The sequence below is a fragment of the Scleropages formosus genome, chromosome 5 (genome assembly GCF_900964775.1).
Source record: "Scleropages formosus chromosome 5, fSclFor1.1, whole genome shotgun sequence".
Taxonomy (NCBI): domain Eukaryota; kingdom Metazoa; phylum Chordata; class Actinopteri; order Osteoglossiformes; family Osteoglossidae; genus Scleropages; species Scleropages formosus.
This window is the reverse complement of record NC_041810.1, coordinates 1,630,232-1,646,028: the sequence shown is the minus strand read 5'-3', so window position 1 is coordinate 1,646,028 and position 15,797 is coordinate 1,630,232. Positions and strand designations below refer to the sequence as shown.

General features: G+C 42.8%; 1 protein-coding gene across 2 annotated transcripts in view; it reads left to right on the top strand.

Annotated features, from left to right (window-relative positions):
* Window positions 1-597: 597 nt before the first annotated feature.
* The window catches only part of LOC108926683 (ras association domain-containing protein 8-like), a 50,556-nt gene continuing 35,356 nt past the window's right edge, over window positions 598-15,797 (top strand). The window contains exons 1-2 of one of the 2 annotated variants that reach the window (XM_018739547.2): window positions 598-848; window positions 6,474-6,607. The gene's annotated coding sequence lies outside the window, so the exon portion shown is untranslated. Of the gene's footprint in view, window positions 866-6,473; window positions 6,608-15,797 lie in introns of both variants that reach the window. The other variant, XM_018739546.2, reaches the window with a different exon arrangement.

The following is a 15,797-nucleotide window of genomic DNA, read 5'->3' as shown; positions in this document are numbered from 1 at the left end:
GCCTCGGAGCTGCTAGATCCCTTTCAATATTCACACCAGGTAGTGCTGGGGCCTAAGAATTCATGGGCTTTGAGTTTGGATGTGGGTTTGAATCCCAGCTCAGTCAGTGTGGGATTTGCAGGTTCTCAGTGTTTCATTGGTTTCCTACCTGGTGTGTGATTACTCTGTGATGGACTGGAGTTCCAGGTGTACCATGCCTCATGCTCTATGCGGCCATGACTGACTCCACATCACTGCAGCCCTGCACTGGACAAGTCAAGTGGTTATTAATAATGGATGAAGTAATTGTTATACTAAAATTAAACTTAACAAGTTTGCAGGGCATCAAAAAAGTTTTTTGCAGTATGCAGTAAAACTTCTACGTGTAAATAAAGACAGCAAAGAGTCGACACGCAGAAACGGCAGGTAGTAGCGAGAGCGCGCGAGAAGCGCGCCGCACCGCCACATCTACAGTAGCGTACAGTACTTTACTAATTATACAGCTGTTCCGTTGTGCGCTGTGTCTTTAAAATGCCCCACAATGCCTCGCGGGCCGCGTGCCGTTGCGCTGCATGTACAGGCGGTGGTGGGAATTTTCAGCATTAGAGAGCTGCGGCAGATCCTGGCGCGCGGACACTGTGTGTGAGCGCAACTTTGTCGGGCCAGCGCTGCAGCGCCGCCCTGTCGCCTGGGGGTCACTGAGAGAACTGCAGCGCTGCGCTTCGCTGGTGGCACTGTGTGCGTCGGCGTCTGAGAAGTGGACGACTGTGAGGCGTGTACGCGATGCCCGAGCCTGTGTCCCGGTCCGAGGCGAGCTGAGCCGGAGCGAGCGAGCGAGCGAGCGAGCGGACAGGACGGCTGAGGCGGAGGTGCGCCCCTCGCAGAGGTACCACGCGCATTTCCCGAGTACAGAGATGCCGAGCCGAGGCGCCCGGGCGACGGTGGACCGCACGAATTTTCGTACACAAAAGTAAAACTAGAGTTTCAGAGGAGTGGGCACACAGTGTCACACACAGTCAGTCAGTGGTGGGACGCGCAGAGAGGCTCTCTCTCTTGTGGTGGAATTTGTATTTAAATAAAAAAACAGCTGAAACAAGAAGTCTTTCAGAAGTAGTTGAAGTAGTTCTTAGATATATGCGGCGTTTCTTTCTAAGTTCCGTTCCTTCCGGCCACTTTCGGGGTGTTTGGGGGGCGCGCGCTCACTTCTCCGTCCCGTTACGAGGCGAAATAACGGACCGCGGCGGCGCGCGCGTGTGTGTGTGTGTGTGCGCGCGCGCCTGTTCTCCTCAAACAGCACTGGCGCGAGTACGGACCCGCAGCGGGAGCAGCCAGCCAGGCCACCGCACCGCGGCTGAGTGCGCATCCTCCTGCGGGGCTGCCGCTTGAGCCTTCAGCTCATCCCATCGCTGCTGACTGTCCAGAGAAACGGCGCCATACGTGCACTTCATCAGCCCCCCCCCGTGTTTTACCTCTTTCTCTGCCCTCTCCGCTCTAACCTGCCCCATTCTTTTCTTGTACCTGCCCTGTGTTTCTGCCCTGGCTGTTGCTGCCAGCTGAGCAGTGTAGTCGGTGTTCCCCCAGGAGACGGACGCGGTGGTAGGGACGAAAGGCAAGGACGAAATCATTTATTTTACATTTACATTTATTCACATCCAAAGCGACGTACATCTGAGCGAAAATACAAATGTGTGCATTACATTAAGAGAAAGAGACACATACCTGCAGACATGTGATGTGTGATTTTAAGTAAGCCTAGTAGTTTGATACTTTCCACTTGATGCACCGGCGATGTTCATCGCTCCCCTCGAGTAGGTGCATAACGCAGGATAGATGAATCCTGATAACCTTCCTACAGTTTTTTTATTTTTTTTATTTCTATAAGGTACACAAAAATTTACATAAAACAGGAGTAGCAGCTGTGTAGGGTCATCGGGGGATGATCATAAGTTACGGTGCATGAACATTTACACCTTACATGAGCTGGAGAGATCATGGGCGAAGTGAGTCCGGAAAAGGTGAGTTTTCAGACCCTTCTTGAATGTGGACAGAGTTTCAGCAGTTCTGAGTGACAGGGGGAAGTCGTTCCACCGCAATGGACCGAGAACCGAGAACCTCCGAGCTTTACCTTTCGTGCGCGGGACCACCAAGCGAGCAGAAGTAGATGAGCGAAGGGGTCTGGTTGGGGTGTAGCGGTTGATCGAGTCTTGTAAATAGCTGGCAGTAGTTCTATTGATGCATTTGTGGGCAATAACAAGAGTCTTGAATTTGATCTGGGCAGCTATAGGAAGCCAGTGCAGAGAAATGAGTAGAGGAGATGCATGGGAAATAAAATAATAATAACTGTAAATCACATTACATTTATTCATTTAGCTGACACTTTTCTCCAGCGACATACATCATAGAAAATACAATGTGTGCATCACCCCAGTAGAAAGAGAAACTTAGATGCAGACGTGTGATACTAAAGCGCAGTTAGTTATGAACCAATGTTCATCACACGAGTAGCTGCATAAAACTTTATGCAAACATTGACAATTCACATTTCAGAAGACAACAGTGAAAATTTCTAGCCTGAACTGACATTTCATATCTGCTGTTTTTTCAGTGAACTTTGTAATGACTTGGAACTGTGAACATCTAAATTAAGTGACTGGAAGGTGTCTCCTGTGAAACAATTTCTTTCATTAAGAATATAGTTCTGGAAAAAATAGAAATATGGCTGTTAAACACTTTCAAAAAGCAATTTTATGTCATAACGTCAAATGTAGCAAGGTGTTTCCACCCTTTTTACACTAGACATCTTAGTTAAGCCTTGACTCAGTTAACAGTAGCAGAGAATTAATAGGGTAATACAGTTCATGTTAATGTATTGTAACAAAATGTGGTAATTTATGCAAATATTTCTCGCAAATTGTAGTAAATAATACATTAATTCATTTAGCTGATGCTTTTCTCCAAAGCAACTTACAATGTTAACATTATAATTATTTACCCATGTATACAGCTGAATAATTTTATTGGAGCAATTTAGGGTAAGTACCTTGCTCAAGGGTACTACAGCTGGAAGTGGGGATTGAACCTCTGAAATTTGGATCCAAAGGCAGCAGCTCTAACCACCACACTACCGGATGTGGTAATACCGTTCACCAGATAGCAAATTCAACTGCACTTTCACTGTTATATTGCATACAAGGAGAATCATTTGTCCTGTAAAATTATCATCAAGGATTCTTCTGCTCTTCTCTGTGGCACTGGAAAGGTTCCAGGTTTGAATCCTGCCTGCTTTTGGAGTGTGCTTGATTAAGGCGCCTTACGTGGAATTGATACAGTAAAAATTACTCAGCTGTTTAAATGGTTAAGTCATTGTAAGTGGCTTTGACAAAAAGCATCAAGCAGATAAATAAATGCAAACAAGACAGATTTTAAGAGAACATTCCGCGTAGGTGTTTCTGTCCTCAGTGGCATTAGGTGTGCAGTGGCTGAGACCTGCTCATGCCCTGTTCCTGCGCCACTTCACTCTCAGGCAGCAGCACGTGCAGCTCAGCTGCTGCGTCGCCTCTGCACAGCGGCACCTCAAAGCGGCCCGTAAATGATGGCTGTGGTAGGAGAACAGAGGCGGCTGTATTCATGAGGCAGTTCGCCAGCCAGATGTGAGCCTCTGCGCTGGCACTGGATCTGGGATTCCATCAACTCCGACCCCAGCCCCACACCCACAGTAAGGGCTAAAGACTGCTCAGAAGGGGCCCATACCCTGTCTTTCCTCAAAGGGGATTCAGTAATGTGGTTTCATTTGCCGCAGTACAGTTTCTCAGTCTAGAATCGGGGGACCCGCTATGTTTCCCCTCCATAGCTTATAATGAATTGTTTTGTTCAACTGCATATTTAATCCTGGCCTGATATTGTGTACACTGGTTCCTCGTGTTGCATTCAAGTGACAAATTGCAGAAGATGCAAATATTTTAGGGTTGTGTATTGTTAATTGTATTTTCTACACTTGTCTATTTTCAAAAAAATGTTGTGAAGCAAATGTCACCTTGATTTGAGCCTACCCAATAGTTAGCAGTGAAGAGCACCCAAACAGTATAGCATTGTGAGGTTGGACTACTGTAATTCATTTTACTTCCCCAGTCTTTACAGCTCATGTGTGGTGTTTGTGATCAATAACAAAACAAAGAATGTTTCATGTTTATGGGATAAATCAGCCAGCAGTCAGCATTAAATAGGAATTTGTGGAAAGACTGCTTTCATTTTCAGTCATTTTAATTTTGTCCGTTTTATAGTCACGGTTTAGCTGGAAGCAAAAAAAAAAGTTTATGACTTAAAGAATCTTTTTCTTCATTTCTGTATTACTGTACATCTCTATTATTGCACTTTTATTGATTGTACAGATAATAAACCAGATTGAATGTGGCCAGATGCTGACCAGTGTTGCAAATTTGGTTTTACATTAATAAAAGGTAATATAAGTCCTGCGACAGACTGGCGTCATGTCCACAGTTTTCCCCATAAACAAACTCTGGAACTCAGTGACCCTGCACAGGATGAGCAGTTGATGAAAACTAAATATATAAATAAGTCCTACAGCAAAATTTTAATTTATTATGGCTCTAATAATAAATCAAGTAATGTCTATTATTAAGCTTTTATTGATTGCAAATTAATGTTTGGATTTATAAACAGATTGAGTTGCAGTCTTCCTGTTCCATTTATATTCATAAGTTGAGGACTTGGAGTATCCGCCATAAGAGGTATATCATGTGCCATAAGAAGCATGTGGCTGTTTGCTGGTCTGTCACCACTAATAAATATTCTTTTCCAAATAAGTTCTTGTTTTGCAAATTGCTCCAGAAGTTAATGAACAGTAAAAAATAATTTGTCAGATTTGCTTCGTAATATGTTAGTCGAATTGAACTGAAAATGAGCATAGCCATGAGGCTGTGTTGCCTTTTGTATATTTTAAATGTTGTTAACCATAGTGATTTATTTCACTCCCTTGCTTTGGGGAACGTGTTTTTTGTGGTGTTGGTGGTACCACCACTGAGGTTTAGTCTTCGCACAAACAGTTGTGGTTTCTTTCTAGTGTTTCAGTCTAATGCTGATTCAAGAATCGTAAAGCTGACTGTAGACATAGTGTAGACAGAGCGGAAACTGGACAGAAGTACCGCTTTTCTATTTTCCATGGCTTTATTCTGATTTTTCAGTAAAAAAAAGAAAGAGAAAAAAGGTTGAAACTTTAGTGTTTTGTATAAAAATTATTTTTTTAATACACAGAGTTTAGTTTAACTCAAACGTAGCATGAATATAGAACCAGAACATACTGCATTTCAATGAAAGTGACTCACAGCCTTGGTGGTAGTTGTTCATTGTTTCCATCTTACACTATTAGAAGTGGTATGAAGATCTGCAGGTTGAACCACCTGTAATCTGTTTCCATTCCATATCTCTGTTGGCTCCTATTAGTGTGCCCTTCTGAGCCTGTGAACCTCATCACAGTGCAGTGCTGTGTGTCAGTCAGCTGATCTGAGTCCAGCATGTGTTTTGGTCAGAGATGACTCAGGATAGATGTGCACCCATATCCTTGCACGTTTCAGAGCCTAGAAGAGAGTAGGTGTGGAAAAATCGAATGCATGTGGGTGTTGTGGCCAGAAGTGGCTGCGTAAACAACTTGCAGTCTCATTTTGAATTTTATAGCTTTCAGCAGAACATATTTCCTTGGAACGGTTAGAGTTCTGCAACTCGGGACATTATTCATTTTTGTTTTGAGAATGTCGATTTTGATAATCCTCCACTGTGATTTTTTTTTTTTTTTTAAGGCTCCTTGTGGAAACTTTGGAGGTGAAACAGACCACTATAAAGAGGAAGGCAGCATTCCCTCTTGCACAGTTTTCAGGCTAGTGTTTCCAGGAACTTGAAGTATGGGAGCCATCGGAGATCACAGCTGTAGAACACGAGCAAAGACAAGAGGGCCTTTTATATCACTTCTTGCCTCCAGCAACCTGGCTGGAGTGGAATGCACATTCTTGATGCTATCACTTCCCATGGAAACCAGCTGGTGGACAGTCCTGAGGGTAGTATGCCCAGCAGAATGTCCACACCATAACCAAGAATACTTTTGGTGCCACTTTTTGCCTTAAGCTGGGGGAACATTGTTCTACATATTGCCTCAGACCCCAGAGATAAACTGTAAACACTATGAATCTGAATTAATCTGGTTCCACACTCATATTTTCTTTGTGTGCATTTTACTGCCAACTAATGGCTGAATGTGAAAATGCAGGTCACATTCACTTTTCGTGTAGGCAGTGCGTGGAGCTTTGGAGCAGAGAGCAAATGCTAGTGGTGACAGTCGGAAACAAACTTGTTCCATGACACATCAGATAGCTTGAGATTTTGTAGCTTTTGCAAATGCTGTAGAAATAAAATGTTCCCTTTGACATTTTTCAGGCAAAACAGAACTTGGCAAAACCACTGATTTATCTTCTTGTCTCTGACAGACAGAAAGCCATCTTGGGGTCCTCCTCCGGCATCTCAAAAATCCAACACTCTCCTGGTCGCATCATCCCTGCTGCATTCACCCTTCACACAGCAAGTCTCCTATCTCTTTCTTGTGGAGTATCTGAAGTCAACAGTAAGTAACCATGGTCTTTCTGTAGAGGAAGATTTTGACGCAGATTTGTATGGTTGTGTCATGTGCACTGGCATATGGCAGCATAGATGGATCAGTATCTAATTGTGCAAATAATCAGCAGCTGAACATACACATAAACAGGTACCTGGGGGGGATAAGAAGAAAATGAAAACAGACAGAGCAAATTCAAGCTTCTTAAATATCAGATTTTTTTCCCCAGGTTATTAATTTTGGTAAAAGTCGTTAAGCCATTGATGATGTGTGTTGCTGCATACCTCCTGAATGACTTGTGATGAAGTGTATCATTGCGTATTATTATGTGGAAGGGGGGGCCATCACACATAGCATGGTCCGGCTCTTTTGCTTTGTATGACTGAATAACACTTCCTTGGCCAAGTAGATTTGCACATCTAAGAAATTTGACATGATGGATGGTCATTCAGACACATTTAATGTAACAGAACAACAGTAAAGTGATGAAGAATAAAGTAACAACATCTGAAGGAGACACAATAATTTGTATACAGTTATTTTTAGAGGAATATGTATATGAATAGGCTCCGGTTTCCCGTGACCCCGTATGGGACAAGCGGTTCTGAAAATGTGTGTGTGTGTGTGTGTATATGAATATATAATTAGTATGAGTACAGCCATGGAAGTAAAAGTAACATTAAACATAAAGTTTAACTGGTGACAATTTAATAAGTGTTTTACTTTGAGATATACTATATACGTACCGTGTTACCAGTGTAATGTCTAAACTGTATTCTGTTCGTTCAGGAGGTGGATGCCAACAGTGGAGTCTTAAAAGTACATTCAGGTGTGGACATGGATTATAAAATGAACTGCATAGGTGGAGTGTGTTTCACCAAAGCTCTGTTACCAATTACGCTTGAGTACATAAACTGCTTGTAATGACACACAGCCCAACAGGAAGTGTAGTCCAATTTTGGATTCAGCCTGGAAGAGAAAATGAAAAAATCCCATCTATGTCTTGGCTTCAGAAGTGCAACTGTTGCATCTCTGCTGGTAATCCTCCTCCTCCTCCTCCTCCTCTGTGGTTTTGGCTTAGAAGCCTGTATTGGTTCATCGAAGACTCCCTCCCGTTGTCGCAGGGGAGTTTGAGTTGTGGGGAGTCGTTTCCTTGGGTTGCGGATGGTGGTGTCTGCGTTTTCCTCTTGCGCTACAAGGAGCCATTGTTTTGACTCAAAATGGACAATGGGCTGTGCTGATTGTCCCTGGAACGTGGTAGTGACAAGGCCCGGTCAGCACCATGGCACTGAATGGTGGTTTGACTGCCTGATACCTATCACAAATGGCCTGTTGTTTGACCCAGATAAGAAGAGGAAGAAGTAAATAAATGTTATTGCTCGGCATTGCAGAAGGGTAATCCAGGGATGTGCGACACACACGGTCACATCCCCCTCTCCTCTGCTTTTAGGGTGTCATATAGACATGGGTATTTTTGGAGCCTTTAAGTGTTGTAAGTTTATAAGTTCTCAGGCTTTGGCTATCATCTGTCTAGGGTTAGTTGTCATTTTTCATGGAGCTGGTTCTCCTTCTTGGACTTTTGCTGCAGTTGCTGTGAGTTGTGTACCCTCCCATTTGAAGGATATAAAGTGCTGCATTAGCTGTAGTGCCAAATATCTGTGTAGATGGGGGAGCCCCATCCATATGACCCATATAACCTGACTTAAACCAGAAGGTGTGACTTCTTGCACTGATTCGTTTTCGCAGAGAATGCTCTTTGATGGACGTTTGCCTCTTTTTTGTGTTGTGGACACTGGAGATGAGCGACATTAAACCCTCTTCATATCTGATGCTTCATTATAATATCTCTCAAGCAAGTCACGGCTACCGACTCATTAGTTAAAACCATCAAACCGTTAGATGAGAGGTTCTTGATCGTTTTCTAGTCTACAAACTCCTTCAGTAATCTGGTAAAAGCTAAGCGACCTCTCCTCAAAAAATGTTCATAAATAAATTCAGAGAAAATAGTAGACTCAATTTATTGTACTGAAACTTGAGTACCTGCACAAAGAATTATGTTACAGAGAGTAGTGGGTTGGTATTTTTTTACCTTATGTTTAACTTTTATTTAGTTAGTGTTACTTTCAAAGCAAGCCTTTGTAAAGCCTATCCATGAACCCCCAAGTGTACTGTGGACCTTAGGTTAAGAACCACTCTACTAGAGAAATAAAGATAATTTCAACACAATGTTTTTTTCACAGTAGATACAGGAGTCTGCATATGTAAAATTGGGGGAAAATATTTAACAAATGTTATGTTTTTTACTAAATGTAGGAGAAAGTACTTGATTTCAAATGTGAAAGAGAGTCTAATTTTCTTGTTCTTTTACAATAAATAACCAGTAATTTGGAGGTATCCATGATACATTCCCAGGGTTAAGCTCCAAGGCATGAGCTGGATATAGGTTTTCAGTGTGGTTGAATACCGCAGTGTCACTCAAACATCCAGTGGCTCAAGGTCAGAGAGAGCTTTCTAAATCAACTCTGAATTCTTAATCCACTGAGCAGCATTTGCACATGTTGCTAACCTTACCAGGTAGCACTGCAGAGGCCCTTTTATGAATACCTTAGGAAATAATAGAGCACATGGGGAGAAGAATGTGAAGATGGGAATGGATTTGTTGGGTCAACACAAAGATGCTGATACATATTGCTGTGAAGGCTGGGATTCTGGAAGAGAAACTAAACAATTTAAATGAACCGTTAAATGTCCAGCTGTATGACTCGTGGCTCTTTGCTGAAACTAGCAGGATACTTTGTGGTCCTCTGCTGCTGTAGCTCATCTGCTTCAAGGTTCAGTGCATTGGTTCAGGCGTATGCTGTGGATCCTGGACAACAATACTGATAGCAGGAGATGTCAAAGTAAAGTGTGGACACAAAGGTAACTTCTCAGACAGCTGAATGTCAGAGAGGCAATGCTAGTACCATCAGTCATCGAAGCACCTTAGGTCTATACTCAGTTTGGCTAAATTCAAATACAAACCTCTTGCGGATGAAGAATTCAATGTCATAGCGGATATATAGTTTGCAGGTAAATGTTTTGAAAAAAATATTGGATTTAGGGTTAATTAAACAAATATGCTTATTGTAAGTTCTTAGATATATTAATTTCAGTACATTTGTTAAACTATTATGATAGGCTTCCTGTCACATTTGTGCCAGACAGCAGCATTTATGTGCTGATAATGGGGAAACAAAATGTGAAGAATGTGATCCGAATCCTGTGAGGATGCATACAGTGGTAGTGTGCCAGTGTAGTGTTTATGCCTCTCCCCAAAATGCTTGTGTTGTTCTCTGATTTGAAGCCTGTCATTAGTGGGGGTGACGGGGGGGGCTTAATTCACACAGCAGGATTCAGCATACTTGGAACAGAGAAGTAATTTACTGCAAAGCCACTGTAAAAAAAAAATGATTTTCTTTGTTAAAGCTCTTTGTATTGATCCATATAGAGCTGTATTGTTTGTTTTTTTTACCGCCGACATTTGTACAGTCTAAAGAGATGCAGAAGCAGATGGTCCACTGATGTGACAGGTAATCATAACTCACAGGTTTTTCTTAAGCAATTGTAAAATGGACAGCAAAATATCGATTTGGTTTTCTTTGTAGTACATTCGCTAGCTAGTGAATTAAATTGCTTAGGTAGTGTACCCCTTAAGGACATGTGACGAGAAGATTGCTTATTGGAGGCCCCTGCTGTCATACCTTTCACCAACATACTCGACCTGAATTGGAGCGGTGAATTACCCTGCTGTGAAAATGAACACGATTTTATGCCCTTTTGGTAAAAGCATTGGCTAAAAAAAAAATATATATTTTAGATGGCTATACCCTGTGTCCTGAGTTTCATTTAAAATGTGTGGTAGCTGATGGTGTGCTGATCAGGAGAAATGGATGTTTCAAGGCTGACCTCATCATATCAGCACTACCGTGTTTCTCTTCACACCGTGCAACGGTATCTCGAATCCGCCCGGTCATTGTGAATGGGAAGAGCTTTACTCTGCCAGTACTTACCCTTCCCCCTTCTCCAGGTCCTCATTTCCTGCCAAGAAGGCATAGTTGAGCTCTCCCATTCTCATTAACCAGAAGTTTTGGATATCCATCTGCAGCACCCTTGGGGTGTGATGGTGGGGCGGGTTTCAAGGGACATGTGAGAAACTCTAACTGCATGGAGGAAGAGGTATGAGTGTGCTTACTAACCCCTGAGCCAGAGCAGTTTCCCCTCAAACACTCAGTCGCACTGTCAGCTATCTGGGGATGTTGCTTTTGCACTGAACACACCCATTCTTTATGTCTGTCTGCACCTTGAGTGTGTTAAACACAGCTGCTTCTGTATCCCGTGCTCGAGTGGAAATAAATATAAAGTCTGTAGGTTCTCAGTTTTTGTTCCTATGTGATGGAATCTGTTCCCTCTGTCTCAGAGCTGCTGAATCCCTTTCAACATTGAAGAAAGGTTTCAGAAGTAATCTCTTTTAGACCCACTTCTCTGCTAACTTCTTAACTCTTCTGTAAACTTGCATCACACCATCTGCTGCCATCACCTTTATACTTCCTATCAGTCCTATATGCAGCTACTTGTGTGATGTTTGCTGACAAAAAACTGTCAAACTGGACTTTGCAGAAAAGCATCTGTCAAGTGAATAAGTGCAAATACAAATATTTGGTCTGGTAAGATGAGTTGAACGTGTAGCGCGTGTAAGGATGTCCAGTTGGCCTGAACATTGCGATCTGGCAAGAAGAGAGGTTATGTATTAATCATAGGAAACATGACTCCGAGTGAACGCTAAGGAGGTCATCTTGTTTTCCACCAGATTAGAGTTGTGAGGCCTTGTGCCCAGCTGGAGTGTGTGCAAGAAGAGCTGGAAAGGGTGCCATGGACCGTGTTGAGTTCCAGTTGGGAATTTACACTGCGCCAGATAGATGGCTCCCTGGTGGCTTCTTGGCCACCTGCAGATTTTCAGCTATTTACTTTAATCCCATCTTCGCAGCTGATTATCCAGAGCTGAGTTTCTTGGCTTGGACATGCCTGAAGGACAGCGCTCATGCAGGATGTCCTACTCTGCCGGTTGACACACACGCGCGCACACGAACGCACATGGCCCAGCTTTGAAAGTGAACTGTACTTGTGAGTGGCTCAGTAACAAGAACCTCCTTAGTCTTTCTCTTATTTCTCCCCTCCCTTTAAATATGAATATAAATTGATTCCTTCACTAGAGTCTATATTTTTCTGCTAACACTTAACTGGGATATTCACTTGGCTATCCAACTGGACCTGCATCTTTTTTAGTTTAGAATGAAATATCAAGCAGGTTTACAGAGAAGGGTTTGAGGGGTACTTTGAATAATAGGGCCACAGGAAACATACGAGCACCTCTGAGCTCATGAAACAGTGCCTGGAATTCAGTTAAGCTGCTCGGAATAAGAAAGTAAAAATATGAAACACCTTTAAGTCAGATTTGATTAATACTGGGTGAAAAGTGGGCAAGCACTGATTTAACTTGAACTTTGACCTCGTGTGTCTCTAATCCAGCTTCTTTCTGACCATTTCACTGCTGACTGTAGAGACATTATGACGGTGTCTCTGGCACAGTGCAGTGGAAATGTGAAGTACTTGTGCCCTCCTCTGTATTCTCTGCCTGTGTTCCCTTTTCTCATACAGTTACAGTAGTGTTTGTGCAGTACGTTTCCACACATATCCTTATGAACGCACCTTTCAGCATTAGGAAATGAATCAAAGTTAAGATTCATTTGAACATTCACATGAGACAGCTACGTTGTTACCTTGCAGCATGGTTGTCACATACATTTTTGAAATGGGTATCTTCAGCTAAAGATGGTCAAATGCTTTTTGAGCGAAAATGTGTAGAACCAATGGCTACTCTTTAATAGCACCAGTGATACATTTGTATAAACTTATTTTGTGCCACATTTGGAACAGATCCTAATTTTTAATTACTCCTGAAACAGACTGGATAGTGCAGAATGTCGTGAGTGAAGGCTGCGCATCATGAAATATCTGTTGCAGATTTTCATTTGACAGAATGAATGACTTACTGACTAAATAAAAATAAATGCTATGTCAGCACAGGTACACACCAAGCTCCACTTAGTCCACCTGTGTTCACGTGAAAGTGGTTTTACTTGCAGCAGGATGCTTGCACAGTTTCATTGAAGTATTTTGCCAGATTTATTTGATGCAGAGAAGAATGTCATGTCTTTTTTTACAGCCAAATAATTGGGATAAAATCAGAGAAATACTCACGCAGAGACAGGGAGAACATGCAGATTCCACACAGACTGAGCAGGGATCGAACCCAGTGGCGGTTCTACCTTGTATTGTGCCCTGGACGAACCCCCGACTCAGCGCCCCCCCCCAAAAAAACCTCTCTCGCTCCCCCCCCCCCCCCCCCTGCTCTCCTTGCAGATGCCCTGAGATGATGTCAACTAACCCCGCCCCTCCTTCTCGTATTTCTTAGTAAGAGTACAGGTGTGTGTTCGACTTCACAGAGTTCCTGTGCTGCGCAGTCAGAGCCGCGTATGACATCAAAGTACCGCAAGAGCGATTCGAAAGCATATGGAGGTGCAGTCTGCACGCGAGGCACTCCCACAGTACTTTGATGTCATACGCCAAACGGCCTGCGCAGACGTGACGTGCAAATAAGCGGTAAAAACCTGATCGCAATTTTTTTTTTTGCGTGGGCACCCCGTGCCGCCCCCGGTAAGATGCCACCTGGGCAGCTGCCCATGTCGCCCATGCCTAAATCCGCCACTGATTGAACCCATGTCATCTCACACCACCCAGGCGCTGGGAGACAGCAGAGAATGCCATTTCACTGCATAAGAAGCCTTTTGTATGAACAATACTGTATATTTTCATTAGCTATTGTATGGGACCTGCTGAGTGTACCATACAGAGAGGAAGTTTGTAATTTTTTTTTAAACAGCACACTGTATCCGCACTTCACTGTACATACAATGTAATAACTAAAATCTCTGATGGAGGCCAGTGGTGTCTGTGCTCAGCTGTGCCTCGTGGGTGATACTGGGTTCTTTAAGGGGGCGAGCAGGGCTGGGAATAGTGTGTCCCTCAGGAGGCTGCAAGCCTAACAGCATGCTGACAGAGTGCCTCGGCCAGGGACCCATGTAGCTCTGGCAGCCTTCCAGAGCCATTCCTTAGCACGATCCACTCAGATGGCATCCTCCTTGTGTGGTGCCACATCCTCAAGAGAGGAGATGGTGTGCGATTGGGTCAAATCCGAAAATGATATTCCAGCTCCTTCTGGTATCTTCTACCTCTTTTTCCCAGAAAAAACTAAAGCAACATTAAATAGGGCCAGCTGGTGACATAGAAGATACATTTATTACCTTGAACTTAAAGATCCCACGTTCAAAACTCTTCCTGCTGTAGTCCTTTGGCTAAGGTACTTTTCCAGTTTCTCACACACACACACACTGTCTGAAACCACTTATCCCAAGCAGGGTTGCGGCGAACCAGAGCCTACATTGGCAACAAAGAGCACAAGGTTGGAGGGTGAGGGGACACACCCAGGATGGGACGCCAGTCCGCCGCAAGGCACCCCAAGCAGGACTCAAACCTCAGACCTGCCAGAGAACAGGACTCGGCCAAACCCGCTGCATACACCGCGCCCCCCTTATCCAGTTTCATGAAATGAAAATTACTCAAGTATTTAAATGGGTAAAAAACTGAAAGTAGATTAACATTTTAACACTCTTTGAGGAGTAAAAATTTGAAGGTGTATACTTTGGAGCACACCGAGGCCAGAACTTATCAGAGCCCCAGCATTCCCCTTGAAAGTCGATGTGTTTGAGATGTCACCAGCCTCCAGCTGCTCTTTCGTGTCTTTGGAAAGTTGGAGATGTTACCCTGTTCCCCTGTTCCCGTCAGTGTGTTTGTTTTATCCAACAGAGAGAATTTTGTCTCTTCCTCACAAAGCCCGCAAAGAACCCACCCAGTGTCTCAAATTAATAAGATGTCCAGCAACAGGCCAAGGAACCCGTGGCTTCAGTTAGCAGATCTCATGGAAGACTGAAGCTGCAAAATCTCTTTAGCCTTTTCTTATGCCCAAAACTTCCTGAGTAAAACACCTTCAAATAAGAAATAAATGTGAATATTCCTTTGCAATCCATTAGTGCATACAAAGATTTAGTGTAAAAGATGGAATCCTAAATATTCTTGGTTCACCCTTCTAAAGGAGGTCGGGAATGTAGAGAAAATAATATTTGATGGTGACCACGTAGCCTGCGGTGTCTTACAAAGGTAAAATCTGGTTAAATAAATAGGAACAAGAATTTGAAATATTTCTCCTCCTCTTGGTGATGTTTGGAGTTTTTTTTCCCTCCTATAACAACAAAGAATGTAACTGAAGTGTTTTGTTCTGCTTTCTAACATAGCAGTGAAAATATTGTTTCTTACTAATAGAATGTGTATTGTCAACATATGTGTGTTTGGTTTAATCACTTCACAGATTCAATGTTTTCTTCTTGTGGAGGGTCTTGGGCTTCAAAGGGTATTTCCTTCCTGTTTCCTCGCTTCTTATTGTGGTTGTTCCCAAACTAGTTTGCATTTAAACGGGAAAGGAGTAGCTTGGGTTAGTGGCCACATTTCCATAGGGTAGTTTGATGGAAGATGACATTTTGGACTAAATATACACATTCATTTAAAAAATCTTATTCAAGTCAAATTGAAATGTCAGACTATCAGAGTGATTGCCCATTAAGGCTCATTATGGCCATTTAGGAAGGATAAACCCTAAGGATTTTTTTTTGCTTTGTGGCTATAATGTGAAAGTTACTGCTGCATTAAGTCTATTGCATTAAACCGTCTACAAAGTCCAATCCAGGCTTGCCTCACATAGCGAGCGTAATTTTTTCCTAAAGATCTGCTTATAAAGTGAATTCTCATGAAAATAACTAATTGCCACTAATTTTAAATGATAAAAATGTTCTTCTGAGTTATAAAATTTTCACCTACTTTTTTCCACAAAATTCTTGCTGTACCATTTACACATGCGGAGAATATCTAATGCTAAACCAAGTCCGGAATATCAGAACTGCTCTGGGCACCTTTAAATCCAGGCTTAAAACTGACAAGTTCAAAATTGCTTTGACGTGTTTGCATGCTACTTTTTTCATATCGCCTTTCG